The sequence below is a fragment of the Sebastes umbrosus genome, chromosome 16 (assembly GCF_015220745.1).
Source record: "Sebastes umbrosus isolate fSebUmb1 chromosome 16, fSebUmb1.pri, whole genome shotgun sequence".
Lineage (NCBI taxonomy): Eukaryota > Metazoa > Chordata > Actinopteri > Perciformes > Sebastidae > Sebastes > Sebastes umbrosus.
In genome coordinates, this window is record NC_051284.1 from 22,205,238 (window position 1) to 22,218,419 (window position 13,182).

Here is a 13,182-nt window from a genome sequence, read left to right on the forward strand (position 1 = left end):
CCTTGAGGCCGACTGTGGCCGTCTGGTTTAACCAGATTATGATTATGTCACACGGGAGATTACCCATCCGACACGGAGAGTCTGACACAGTCATGTTACCGCGCACACACACATGCGCGGCCATCTGTTATTGCCACAAACTACTGTACACTCAATTTCTGCAAAAGCCTGATCATAGCAAAGAGGAGGGGAGGGGAAGGATGCTGCACAAACTGATAAGATCTCTGTTGAAAAATAGATTTTTCTCCCGCCTAATCTCCTGAGAACTACCTCTGTGAATAAAGGATAAATAGATCATAAGAAAAAAAAAAGGGGCAAGGCTATGAAACGGCGTAAAAGAGAGAGATAAGGCAGATGTAATGTTTCCCCCTCTCTGTGCAATGGCTGCCTGCTCGGCTGCAGCTGACGCAAAATGGAGCCGCGAGAAGAGGTGGTGGCGGTGGAGGTGGAGGTGGTGGTGGTGGTGGTGATGGGAGGAGGGGTAAGGAAAAGGGGGAAATAGGGGGAGAAAGTGTGACAGCAGCACAGAGGGGGAGAGCAGCAGGAGAGGGAGGAGAGGGGTAGAAAAAGAAAAGGAGACTCATTTGTTCTTCTCTCATCTGTCTGGGCTCCCTTTCTCTCTCTTTCTCTCTCTCTCTCACCTTGGCCCACATTCTCAGTCTGCCTCATATTCACTTCTAATAGAGGGGGGAGAACGAGGGAGGACACACACTCATAAACACACACACCACTTGCGGAGGCCATTACTCCTAACACCCATTATTACTTCCTCCTAATGATCTAGCGGCATGTCAGAGATTTCACAAGAGCGAGAGAAGCCTGCTAATATGAGCCGGCAGATGTCAAAGCAAAAAAAAAAAAAGAAAAGAAATGCTGTTATGCTGTTAGCAATAATATACAAGCAGCTGAGGGGAATAATGAGGGTGAGGGAATAAGAAGAAGAAGAAGAAGAAGAGGCTGGTGAGCTCTGACTGGTGGTTGATTTAACACTGTGCTTCAAGGAGGAAGTGTATGTAAATCCCAGCCAGGTGTCAGACACAAATGGTAGGACAAAAAGAAGGAGGAAGATTTAAAAAGGAAACAGAAAAATGCGGGATTCATAGTGAGTGGTACTTTCAGTAATGTGCTGAGATGAACCTCTCACAACAGTTTTGTCTACTTGGGGCTGTTTGAGTGTTTCAGACAACACACAACAAAGAAATCTTGACTTCAGAGTTTTGCAGAGACAAATTCCACTAAGCAATTAGTCAGAAAATGCAATGGATGACATTTTGATAATTGTTTCATCACTTCTGTCTGTATTAATTAAATAGAAATAATAATCTTGGACTGGTGGTTACATCTTCGTACAAGTATTTTCTTCATTGTTAATAGAATATTTGTGGGTTGTTTTAACTGTTACTTGCAGAGAATTAGCCATTTTAAGAAACTGAGATTCTGTTGACTTTGAATGAGCTTTTGTCATTAAATAATATTAAATGAAAGATATTAATTAATGATCACCACTTAGCTGTATCACTGATTAATCGTTTGAGTCATCTTGTTCGCTAAAACGCCACATATTCTCTGGGTCCAGCTTCTCGAATGTGAGGCTTTGCTGATTTTATTCTTTTAGAACTTGTAATGGGCATTTTATTTCTATTTATTTGACTTTTCATAGACTTAATGAATAGTTGGGAATGAAATCATTGTCAGCCGCAGCCCTAGTCTACAATAACAGTGTACCATGATGAACATGCATTATATTGTATGACATTTAGGTAGGAAACATCACCAAGTCATCATTGTTTCATAATTGTTTTCTGCCTCACAAAACTGTATAGACAACTAAATTTAACCAGCACACGCAGTTAAATTGACCATAAACTGACAAAAAAAATCAAAACAATTTTATTTGTGGTGAATGAAGGACATGTCTTTCCCTCTTACAAAATCAAATCAATGGATTCCCAATAGTAGTACACACAGTTTGATGAGGAATCATTATTATTAAAGTCCATCAGCCAGATGATGGTGTTCAAACAATGTTAGTCTGACCTTGACTACAACAACAGTTTTAGGAAGCTGTGAGCAGCAGTGGGTTTGTCTGATACTGTGTTGGACTCTCCGGTTCACATGTGGGTAACGCCAGCAGGATAATATGCAGTCAGTAGGGAATAAGGGAAGAGGTTTACAGGGTAAATAATCTGTTGGCGTCAGCCAGTGCAGGCAGGGAAACCCCTTAATCCCCTCCACACAGGCCGAAAGAGCAGATGGGGTATGAGTGATACAAGCTAATGATGTCTCCGGGCAGTCGCAGCCCGCCACATCTCCACTTGTAGGAGACCTCAATGGGATTCATGGAAACATGGACACTAGATAACACACTTCTGTTGCCACAGTCACAGCATCAACTCTCTAGTATCGAGTCCTTTTTGTGCTCTAAAATACTTTTCCAGACCTTCAATTTTATGCCTCTTTGTGAGACTATCATATACATGGTGAAAACTTTGTTTCCAATACCAATACATATTTGGCCCATTTACAGTTTCCAAATCTTTGAGAAAGCCCTGTCTAGTAGCTCACTTTGCTGAAATGTTTCGTTCTTTTTGGGACCACTTCACTTCCACACTGTACAGCCACAGAATTGACTTGGCACTGGCCAGCGAATCAATATTAAGTAAGAGTGTGTACAAATAACATTGACCGCCGAGACACACGCTGCCACAGCCGATGCTGAGGGGCTGGTATCTGCTGTTGCTTGAAGCTGGTTGTTAAACTCGCCTGTATAAATGACACCGGAAGGATTTGCGGGTCTGGTGCCACATTTAGATATGGCTGCTCTGAAAGTACGTAAATCATAAAATAACGAGTCAAAACCCCCTGAAGCCGAGGCGAGAATTTACTTATCTCCCAGACATCCAACCTTTGAAACTGGAGCCAAAAGAGATCAATAATGTATCATAACCTCTCTTTTCCATTCATAAAAAAACCTGGGCTGCAATCCTTGAGGAGACACAATTCACATATCTAAATCGATGTCTATGCAAATCCAAGACTTTCATTTCACTACCTTACTGTTGGCCAATGCTCCAAAAGAAATTCTTTCCACCGAGGAATCAGGAAACTGAAAAATGAACAGTATTTGATGAGCTAGCTTTTGGTTTTTGGAACCACAAGATGTGAAGGCAGCTGCAAGAGTTTATTTCTTTAAACAGAAAATTGCAAACTAGCTCTTTAGCCTAGCTTTTAATTAAAATGTTTTATAGCCATTAGCATATTTTTCTTATTTAATTCTTTTATCTACTTTATTATCGCTTTTTATTACTCCTATTTCTTGTGTGCATTATTCTCTATTTTTTTAGGATATTTTTGTTGTGCATTTTTGCCTTTATTTGACAGATGACAGTGTAGACGCAGACCAGAAATGGGGGAAAGATCAAGGGGTATGACGACATGCAACAAAGACTACCGAGGCGCTTCACAATTGTTTTACTGTTTACATTTCTACAGTAGTTTATAAGCACTATATAGACATTTCAAGGGGTTTATAACACACTTTAATCCAGTTGTATGCATATAGGACGTGATTAGGCTTTTATTTATGGACAGTATTTATCAGTATTTATCAGATATATTGTATAGGGCTGTTAAAGTTAACGCAATAACGCGTTAACGTAAATTTGTTTTAACGGCACCAATTTCGTTAACGTATTGACTCAACTTGCGATTTTTACCTCGTAGCGGGCTCAGTTTTAAAGCTAGAATGTCATACTAGCTTGTCGCGGCGAAGGCTAAATAATGCTCAAAACTTTAAATTTTGGGGAAGAAGAACTGTCATGGCCATTTTCAAAGGGGTCCCTTGACCTCTGACCTCAATATATGTGAATGAAAATGGGTTCTATGGGTACCCACGAGTCTCCCCTTTATTTGCCCACTCGCATGTTGATAAGAGTACTAAATACTTGACAAATCTCTCTTTATGGTACAGTTTGAACTGATAAAAAATGTTCGATTAATTTGCGATTAAATATTTTAATTAATTGACAGCTCTAATTTTGTATCATTACAAATGTGTTATTATCGTTCATTATTTGTTTATACACCAGCATGCACTTTAAGATTAATTAACATTAAGAAACACTTAAAATGTCCTTATTATGTGTTTACAACTACATTATAGTGTGTCATCATAAACCATCACTGTTACATAGGGGGCAGGGGGTTATATGAAATTTTCATGCACAATGTCTGTAGTCTTTTCGAATGCATTTTTTTACACATACTGACAGCTAAATATCTTCTTAACAAATATGTCGTATGTACTTCACACAAAGGCTCACTGTTCACACCACCGTTCAATGTGAGTGAAGCCCTGGTGGCAGTCTTTTCTTTGAGCCGTCTGTCTGAGGCTCAGTCTTTAATAAGATGTTCCAGTCTACAAAGCTCCACTTTACAGCGCTGGTGTAAAAAAAATGAGCTGCTGTCAGTAACTACAGGGCCGGCGATCCCAACACAGGCGGGAGAAACACTTCCTCACTGTCCTCTAACAGCTGGGAGGCAGATGAGACAAACAAAAACATCCATCCAAAACATCCTGTAATAAAGTGGGGAACTTGACTTTTTTCAATGGATGCCAAAACAAACGTCAAACATTTCACTATCTATTTCATCAAATACTAGCTGTTCAATATACCTGCATCACCTGTTTTCATTTAGTAGAACACTTCAAGAAATAACATTTCTGATGCAAGTGGGCTGATTATAGCAGTGATTTAATTCCTTTTTATAAACTGAACTGTAAAGTGGAAAATACCACTGCGTTGGCATTTTAATTGGATGTTTTTAAGTGGTGGAAATAACACCACAGTAATGTTTCACTTGTTATGATGCCAGTGAGAGCAAAGTTTGTGGTTGCAGTCGGCTTGAACAAGGTGAACAGACACCAAACTAGCACATTATCCCAGATCACATCCACATCATTTCCGAATTACAGTAAATACTTTGTTTATTTTTGCGTTGGTGTCACCATGGATTTACATTCCATTGAGCCATTGTGTGGTTGAGATTTATGAGTCATATTAGGCTTCTATTAGTGCACGGGCAACGGTGGAAAAATACCTGAGTAATTAACTTAAATACAATAAAAATACTGCATTCATTGTAAAAGTCCAAAGATCCCCTCCATACAGGTTTTATGACACATACAAATACTTGAATAACAATTTGTGCCTGATGTTTTTACCACAAAAAAATGAAAATGACATCTAATTTTTCTCTCTCATTGAAAAATCCTGAATTTATGAATATGCAAGTATTTTTAATTTCAGAAGTTTAACTACTAGACACAAGATTTGTCCTTCACTAAACGGTCCATTCTCAGTATATATGCTTTGAAGGTTTCAAGCTTCCATGTCACAAAATCATGCTAGTAGGTACACATCATACAACTCTAATTTAAGTCAAACTGAAATTACATTTAGTCTTCCCTTTATGTAGTCAAAAATAAAGTCAGTGTGGGTGTTTTTATGTATTGTTGTTATTCTTTTATTATTAAAAGGCAGGCTGGCAGAGTGTTGGTGTAACATCGTAGGGAACAACGTAAACTAACTTGCGTTTTAGCCAACATGTCATGGACAGACAGCGGGTTGTTAGTGGTATTGAAGAGTAAAAACCACACTAGCATCTAACAGGACAGAAGTGATATTTTCTAGTACGTTTATATGCTGTTTAATGTGCCGCAGCTGAGCAGCTAATTAACTATCTAGCCTGCAACCTGATGTTATAAGTGCACTTTTCCCTGGTGGATGTTTGTTTGGTCGCTCGATCAACCGGCTAATGTGCAGGACAAGACGGAATTAATTTATATAAATAGATACCGGAACAGTTGTTCATTTTTCAGCTGCTCCCATTAGAAGTCGCCACAGCGGATCATCAAGTTGGTAACCCGGGCTTCGACCGATCCGGTAAGGAAATCCGATTTTATGATCTGCACATTTGATTTGGCATAGGTTTTACGCCGGTTGCCACATCGCTTGGGCGATACATGTTTTGGTGGTGGGAGGAAACCGGAGAACTCGGAGGAATCCCATGTCATGTGTCACATGCAGCTCCACAAAAAAAGGCCCTGCCCGGACCGGTGATCGAACCAGGGAGGCAACAGTACTAACCACTGCGGCACCGGGCTGCCCAGATACCAGAACGGTAAAAAAAAACTGCAAAAGTAGGGTGCGCCACTATGAAACCAAAAAAAATATCAAATGTAAATTTCTCCGCTTTGGTTTTTAAAAGTTTTGCCTCAAAGGAGAACATGAGACAAATGATTTACAGAGCAGATACCGGTATGTTAGCTGCACCAGACAAAAACAATGCAATTTCATTTCACTTAGACTTTAAGTGTTAGTTTCCACATGTGTTCAGCAAGATCAGTGTAAAACTAGCTAACCACACATTTTCAAGGCCAGAAGAGTTAGATCAGCTTTATTTAGGGCCTTTGCTAAAAAAAACAACTACAAACAGTTTTTCAATTTGCAGGATTATACATGTAGGGCTAGTAAAGCTGTACAAGGAACCAAGGATCAGCCCATGATGCTGAGACGCATAATTACACTAAAGTAGCAGTATGTGTTTTTCTTAAATGTAGACAGTGGGCTGAAAAAGAAGTGCCTTGATGTCGGAAAGTAAAGCCGTGGTATTGTTTTCCCATTCTTGACTCTTTAAAAAACAAATAACAGCCACTGCCAGTCGGTAGCTTGGCTGCATCAGCAAACAGGTAAAAGCAGCTTGCTCAGTCGAGAAACCAGTGAGCCGTGTAGGAACACCAGGGAGAGATCACAACACACACACACACACACACACACACACACACACACACACACACACACACGACGCACCTAGTCTCATTACTGCTCAACCTGACAGCTGAATATCATTACTTAAACAAATACCCCCTACTACCAAGTTTTCTGACCCATCATTATGTCAACACTGCATTACTATGTTATCTCACAACATGCACATCTACTTTCCAGACAGACTCACAATTTCCGGCATACTAGTATATTAATATTTTATATTATTATACTAATGATAGTTTTAGCCATGTGGTAAAGCACCATCTGTAAAGCACAGCTAGCATGCATTAGAACACAAGCTCTCTTGTGTAAGGAAATCCAATCCATGTGATACGGTTTGATATGTGTGTATAAACATCTACTTCCCAGCCAGTGCACATGCTGTGGTCACCAGCTGCTACAGTAACCTTGTTGTCCTTTTTGAGTTACGAAGGGCTCGGGGATTGTAATTGAACGCAGAAAATCTATGATTACCAGGTTTGTTTTATATGCTGCCACCCTGTACTTGATCACTAATAAACTGTTGATAACTGTGGCTGATAATACATGAACAATTAATGACATTGTATATCAAAACAGTGACAGTGTTGCTACACATCATACCCCCCAAATGCGCCCTTCTCATAGTTGATTAAAGTTACTACATGACCAGCAGCTCTTCACACTTTGGCATCGCTTTCAAACAATCAATATTTAACTTAATGGTGCCTGAGTTTTCTGTGTAAGTGTAATGGCTTTAAAGAGGTCAGAATCGATTGGTGGCATCACTCTAATGTCTGTGTAATGAGGCTGCAGTGAAATAATATTGTGTTTCCAATTAATCAAGTAACACTATGAAACCGTGACAACAAGAGCTATGTCAACAACTCAATTTGTGCAGCTTTCAAAAGTGCAAAAAATAACTGCAACTTCAAATTTAAGTTGGTAATTTGCAATACTTTTATTGTATATAATGTGTCTAATGTTTATGTTGTGTGTTTTTGTGGTGTTGTGTGTATCCACGATGCTGCTTCTTTACAACTGTGGTACACAAGCTCACAGGCTTACATTCATTTAAAAAAGGAAAAAATGCTCAGAAAAACAGCTGGACCTCATTTCGACAGCCTTCTATTAAGTAAACAAATTCAGAAATCGTATTCCCGACTTGACACGAGTTGCCCTGCACATAAAAAAAAAGTGACAGACAAACAGATCTGAAACCAGCAATGCAGCGAATTACTCACAGGAAACCACATCACAATGAAAGCCTTAAATCAGGCTTCAGTCAAGGGTGACGAAACTCTTTTCGACAGCGTTACTCAGGTCTCTTTGCATATTGACATGAGCAAGGCTTTCCTGAGGAAAAAAACCCTAATGATCGCACTACTGCAGCACCGTCATTTCACTAAGAAAATAAGGTGTAAAAAGCATGTGTTTGAGTCATTTTAGCAAACGATATACGTGTTTTTCTAGCACCATTATACCAATAAATTATAGGGAGACTGCAGGTACGTCATATGACTTTAGAACATTAGACTAAATGCACCTATGTATGTCTTCCTTATTCTATTATTTTCATTAACATAATTATGAAGAAGAGGAATTATCTCTAATCACTGTGCTTCTCCTGTGATGTGTTATATGCTTAATATATTAATAGACAGAGATTTAAACAGACTAATGAGGGCAGATGGAATATATTTCATTGCAACATTCATTCGGTTTTTCTTTGACATCCCTCTTGACTGTGAGAAAACCGCCAAAGGCTGGACAACAATACGAACAGGAAATATTATTCTTTCTATAGCCAACATCTTGAATCAAGGTCGCCGTGTAATAGGCTCTGACAAATGTCAAACCCATTACATAATCTCCTGAGCTGTATCATTATAAGCATATGGCTCTAACAAAAAGCACACTGCACTTGAGCGGTGAAAGCCTCCAGATTAGAAACTACTATATGGCACAATTCATGACGCAGAATCCACGTTTGCTGTTTCCAATTTGATTCATTGTCTTAAAAACAATACTTATTTATAGCTTTATGCTTACAATAATTGAGATATACAGTATCTTGCTTCCATTAAGATTTATAAAGAAAATGTTCTTTGCAGCATATGAACAAACAATTCTCCTCAAAACAAATACCCATTACATATCCATCACTGCCTTTAAAGTGACAACAAACTGCAGTATGTGCACTACTAATAAGAATCATTATGTGATTCTCAGTCCTTTATAGGCGTATTATGGGAAGAGCCAGGGCAAAGAGCCAAGCGATTCAAGGGATAGAGGAAGGAGGAGGGATTATTCACCCTTTCTGTTAACCCTCAAGGTTTATAAAATGACATGTTCTTAACACCAGTCACCTTTAAAAAGTCGTGCAAGAAATGCCACTGCATGTCATCTTCAAACTGTTTCACACCCAAGACCAAGGCAAGGACAGTCTGGTGTATATAACTGAATATTTATCAAATGAAAACTGTGTGGATTTTTTTAGAAACTCTGTGGTTTTCTCTGCTTTGCGGATAAAGCCATTTGTGAGTTATTTCTTCAATACAAGTCAAAGCACAGAGGCTCTCAGACCAACTACATGCATTCCTATTAACATGTATATATATCTAAAACAACAATTTGGGAGCCAAATAAACTGTGTGTTCCTTAATGGTGGATGTTTATAATAGAACTAACTGTGCTCTGGCACAAAACATGAGGCCTGCTGTGACTCTTTACATGGAAGAGGAGCAAAGGACACAGTGTGTGTGTCTTTGTGTGATCTCGAATGACGTACACATATCACACCAAGGGATTCTGACGATGCAATAGAAGAACACCCAACTTATTTTCAGGTATCTGTGGAGATCTACTATAAAATAAACAGAACTGCATATCTAACATCTGCTCAGGAATGACCTTTTTCCAGGTCTATACGGATGTACATGACTACACCATTCCAGCAGAGTTTTCAATAAATTAACACTTTCAGTTGTTTACACGCAAAAAATTTCAAAAGGAAGACATAATAAATACAAAATACATTTTGCAGAGGGACACTTCTCTTTGGGTAGGAAACCCAATTACATGCTATGTGTGGGGGAAGACTGGTTCACAGTTAGCAGCAATACTGTACAACAGACCAAGCAGCAATAAAACAGGACCTGTTGCAATATTCATGCGAAACAATAGCTTCCCTTCTGTAGCAGGAAGTGAAAATCACATTCACTTCAAGTTATTAACTGGACTGGAGCCAATTGTTAGAATCAGATTGTTCCCATAAGGATGTTTTGTGTGTAATACGAGTATAAAAATAAACAGGCATTTCATGAAAACTAAACTCAATTTATAATCTCAGGGGTGGGGATGAAAGACAATATCAATTTGTCAACCATCTAAGAGTTTGCCGTACCGTTTATTATCATGGTAGCTATCCCTTTCCATCTATTTTGGGCAACGTTGCTAATTAATGAGCATGATTGATAATGGAAATATTGGATTTTTTTTTTTATTGTTCCATTAAGTACCAAATTTATCAGGTAATTGCTAGTGCTGGATTAGCCAAAAATGGACATTCATATCTGATTATTTCATCAATTAAAAATTGTCTCAATTGATGATGCAAAACAATTTCTATATCACGATATATTGTTAATGTGATATAAAAATTAGGTATATAACTACTAGACCTGCAACGCTAAATCAATTAATTGGTTGATTGATTAGTTGTCGACTACTAAATTAAATCGCCAACTATTTTGATAATTGGTTTGAGTAATTTTTTAAGAAAAACAATTCCAGCTTCTTAAATGTGAATATTTTCTGATTTCTTTACTCCTTTATGGCAGTAAACTGAATATCTTTGAGATGTGGACAAAACAAGACATTTGAGGACGTCATCTTGTCATCTCCTCATTACCAAACAACTAATCGATTAATCGAGAAAATACTCGACAGATTAACCGACAATGGAAAATAATCATTAGTTGTAGCCCTAGTAATAACAGTATAAAAATAAACAGATAATTCATTCAAACTAAACTGAATATACAATCTTAGGGGTGGGAATGTAAGATAATATAATTTTGTCAACCACTAAAGAGTTTGCCGTACCGTATCCTTTTCCCTCCAACATTTCTGGGTGTATTAAGAGTATTTTGGGCAATATTTCTAATGAATGAGCCTGACTGCCTAAGGAAATATTGGATTTGTATACGATTGTTCCATTAAGTACTCAATTTGTCAGGTATTTAATTGCTGGATTAGCCAAAAATGGACATTCATATCTGATTATTTCATCAATTGATGATGCAAAACCATTTATAGATCATGATATGTTGTTATTGTGATATAAACAACCCAGCCACCCATATATGATGCAGCTCTGCTAAGCAACCATTTCGCCCCTTACAATTAGGAAGAAGCTATATTTTACACAAAATATGGTATGGAAATGTTTCCTAATTCAAAAAGATCTGTTCAAATATTAGAATTTTTGCAGATAACACTCACACATAATGGCCTATATTTTCAGCAGAACATTTGTTTAAAAAAAGAAATGTCAACAGCTCAACATGGAAAAAAAAACTATTCCTAGAGAGCCACCATCATGCATTTCATTAACACATGCAAATCAAACAATGTTTAACACGTATTGCTTAACTTCTGCAGGATAAATGAAATATGGTGCTTGTGTAGTATGGAGTGACAATAATGTGGAGATAAGTTGGCAGGAAAGCCAGCAAGCTGCAGATAGCAATCCAAGACAGCCTGCATGCAAAAAAATCACATGGCCTGACTGTAAACAAAGCAAGTTATGCAACAATCTGAGATCCATGCACACTTGCCAGGAGGCACCCCTGACCCCACTATCATCAACTACCCCTAACTACTAGGGTGAGCTGCAACACACACAGGTCAGCATTATGAGAAGAGGAGGAGGGACAGCCCAGAGAAATGAAACCAGTTTAGACGTGTGTGTATGTGTGTGTGTGTGTGTAGAGCTGTATCTGGTTGGTGGAGCCCATCCCCCCTATAATGTGACTCATGTTTCCCCGCTCAGTGTGTGCCTGCTTCCCGCACAGAAAGGGGGCGGGAATGGGGGGGAAAGAAGAACAAGCGCCATAGTAATGTTATTTAACATGCACAGAGTCCATACTTGCAAAACACACATTATTAATGTAGTGTAGTAAAAGCAACACGTCCATTAGCAGTGTGAAAAGTCAGCTGCTACTCTTGCAAAAAACTTGGAAGGCAAAGAAGAAGGATGCTGATGTTGACACCAGAAAAAGTAGCTCATATTGTGCATCTGTGAGTGTTATTAAAAGGGTTGATAAGTGGCATTTTGCGTTATTGACAAACCCACAGAAAGAAAGGAGGAGGTGCACTACTGTACTGTAACATCATAATACAGGCTGTGCAAATGGGAGAAGGTGATGCTTCCTTGCAAAGAGCAAGAAAACACGTCACACCGCATGGCTCTTTATTTGTTGACAAGCCACAAAAACTCAAGAGCTTGGTGGCTAAAACAAGGCCGGCTCTGCGACAAGACAGCCTCCTCTATAGCATAGTTGTCTTGCTGAAATGGTGGTGGTGCTAGCTCTGAAGCTAACGTCTCTTCTGCTAGGCTATAATGTAACTGAGGAACACAGAGAGAGAGAGAGAAAGCACATTCACCCTCTCCCGTTAGCCGCTAACCGCCCATCCCCCAACCAACAGTCAGTCTGTGTCCACCATCTTTAATCTGTGCTCCCGTCTCTCTCCTCTCACACCCGCCGCACAAAACACGACAAAAACCCCAGACACTCACCTTTAACGAACATCGCCGAATCGATTATCACCTTCCCGAAATAATGAATCGATTATCGGTTATAATATCGTGCGTGTTTTAATATTGAAAATTGGCCCGTGCCGAGCGGAACCGCGCCTTGAGAGAAGAAGCAGCAATCCTAAACCGCCATCTGGTGGTATTCTGCTCTCTGTGATGCAGCGGGAGCGGCGCAGCCTCAGACCGAGACACAGCTGCCCCCTGGCGGACACACAGCGGGCCGGGAGCCGGGGAGACTCGGACGCGCGCCTCGGGGGTGGGGGGCGAGCATGGGAAAGAAGGAGGGACCCTCCAGCACTACACTCACGGGGACGCGCACAGGAGCAACAGAGACACCCCCCCTCCATCTCTCTCTGTCAGTTATTATTTTGACAAGAATATCTAACATATTCTCAAAATCAACACTAAAATACTTATTTTTTGGAATATTATGCACACATTACAGCAGGACATTGCAATATAATGCAACCACTGTGAGTTAAAATACAACAAAAATGATATGTGTATTGCATAATATGAATTGTTATGCATTATTTGTATTTGTTTACA

The 13,182-nt window shown here is 39.3% G+C and overlaps 1 protein-coding gene across 2 annotated transcripts in view; it reads right to left on the reverse strand.

Moving 5' to 3' along the window:
- The window catches only part of stag1a (stromal antigen 1a), a 48,867-nt gene extending 35,998 nt beyond the window's left edge, over window positions 1-12,869 (reverse strand). Inside the window, exon 1 of one of the 2 annotated variants that reach the window (XM_037796703.1) lies at window positions 12,616-12,869. The gene's annotated coding sequence lies outside the window, so the exon portion shown is untranslated. The remainder of the gene's footprint in view (window positions 1-12,615) is intronic. The other variant, XM_037796702.1, reaches the window with a different exon arrangement.
- Between the last annotated feature and the right edge of the window lie 313 nt (window positions 12,870-13,182).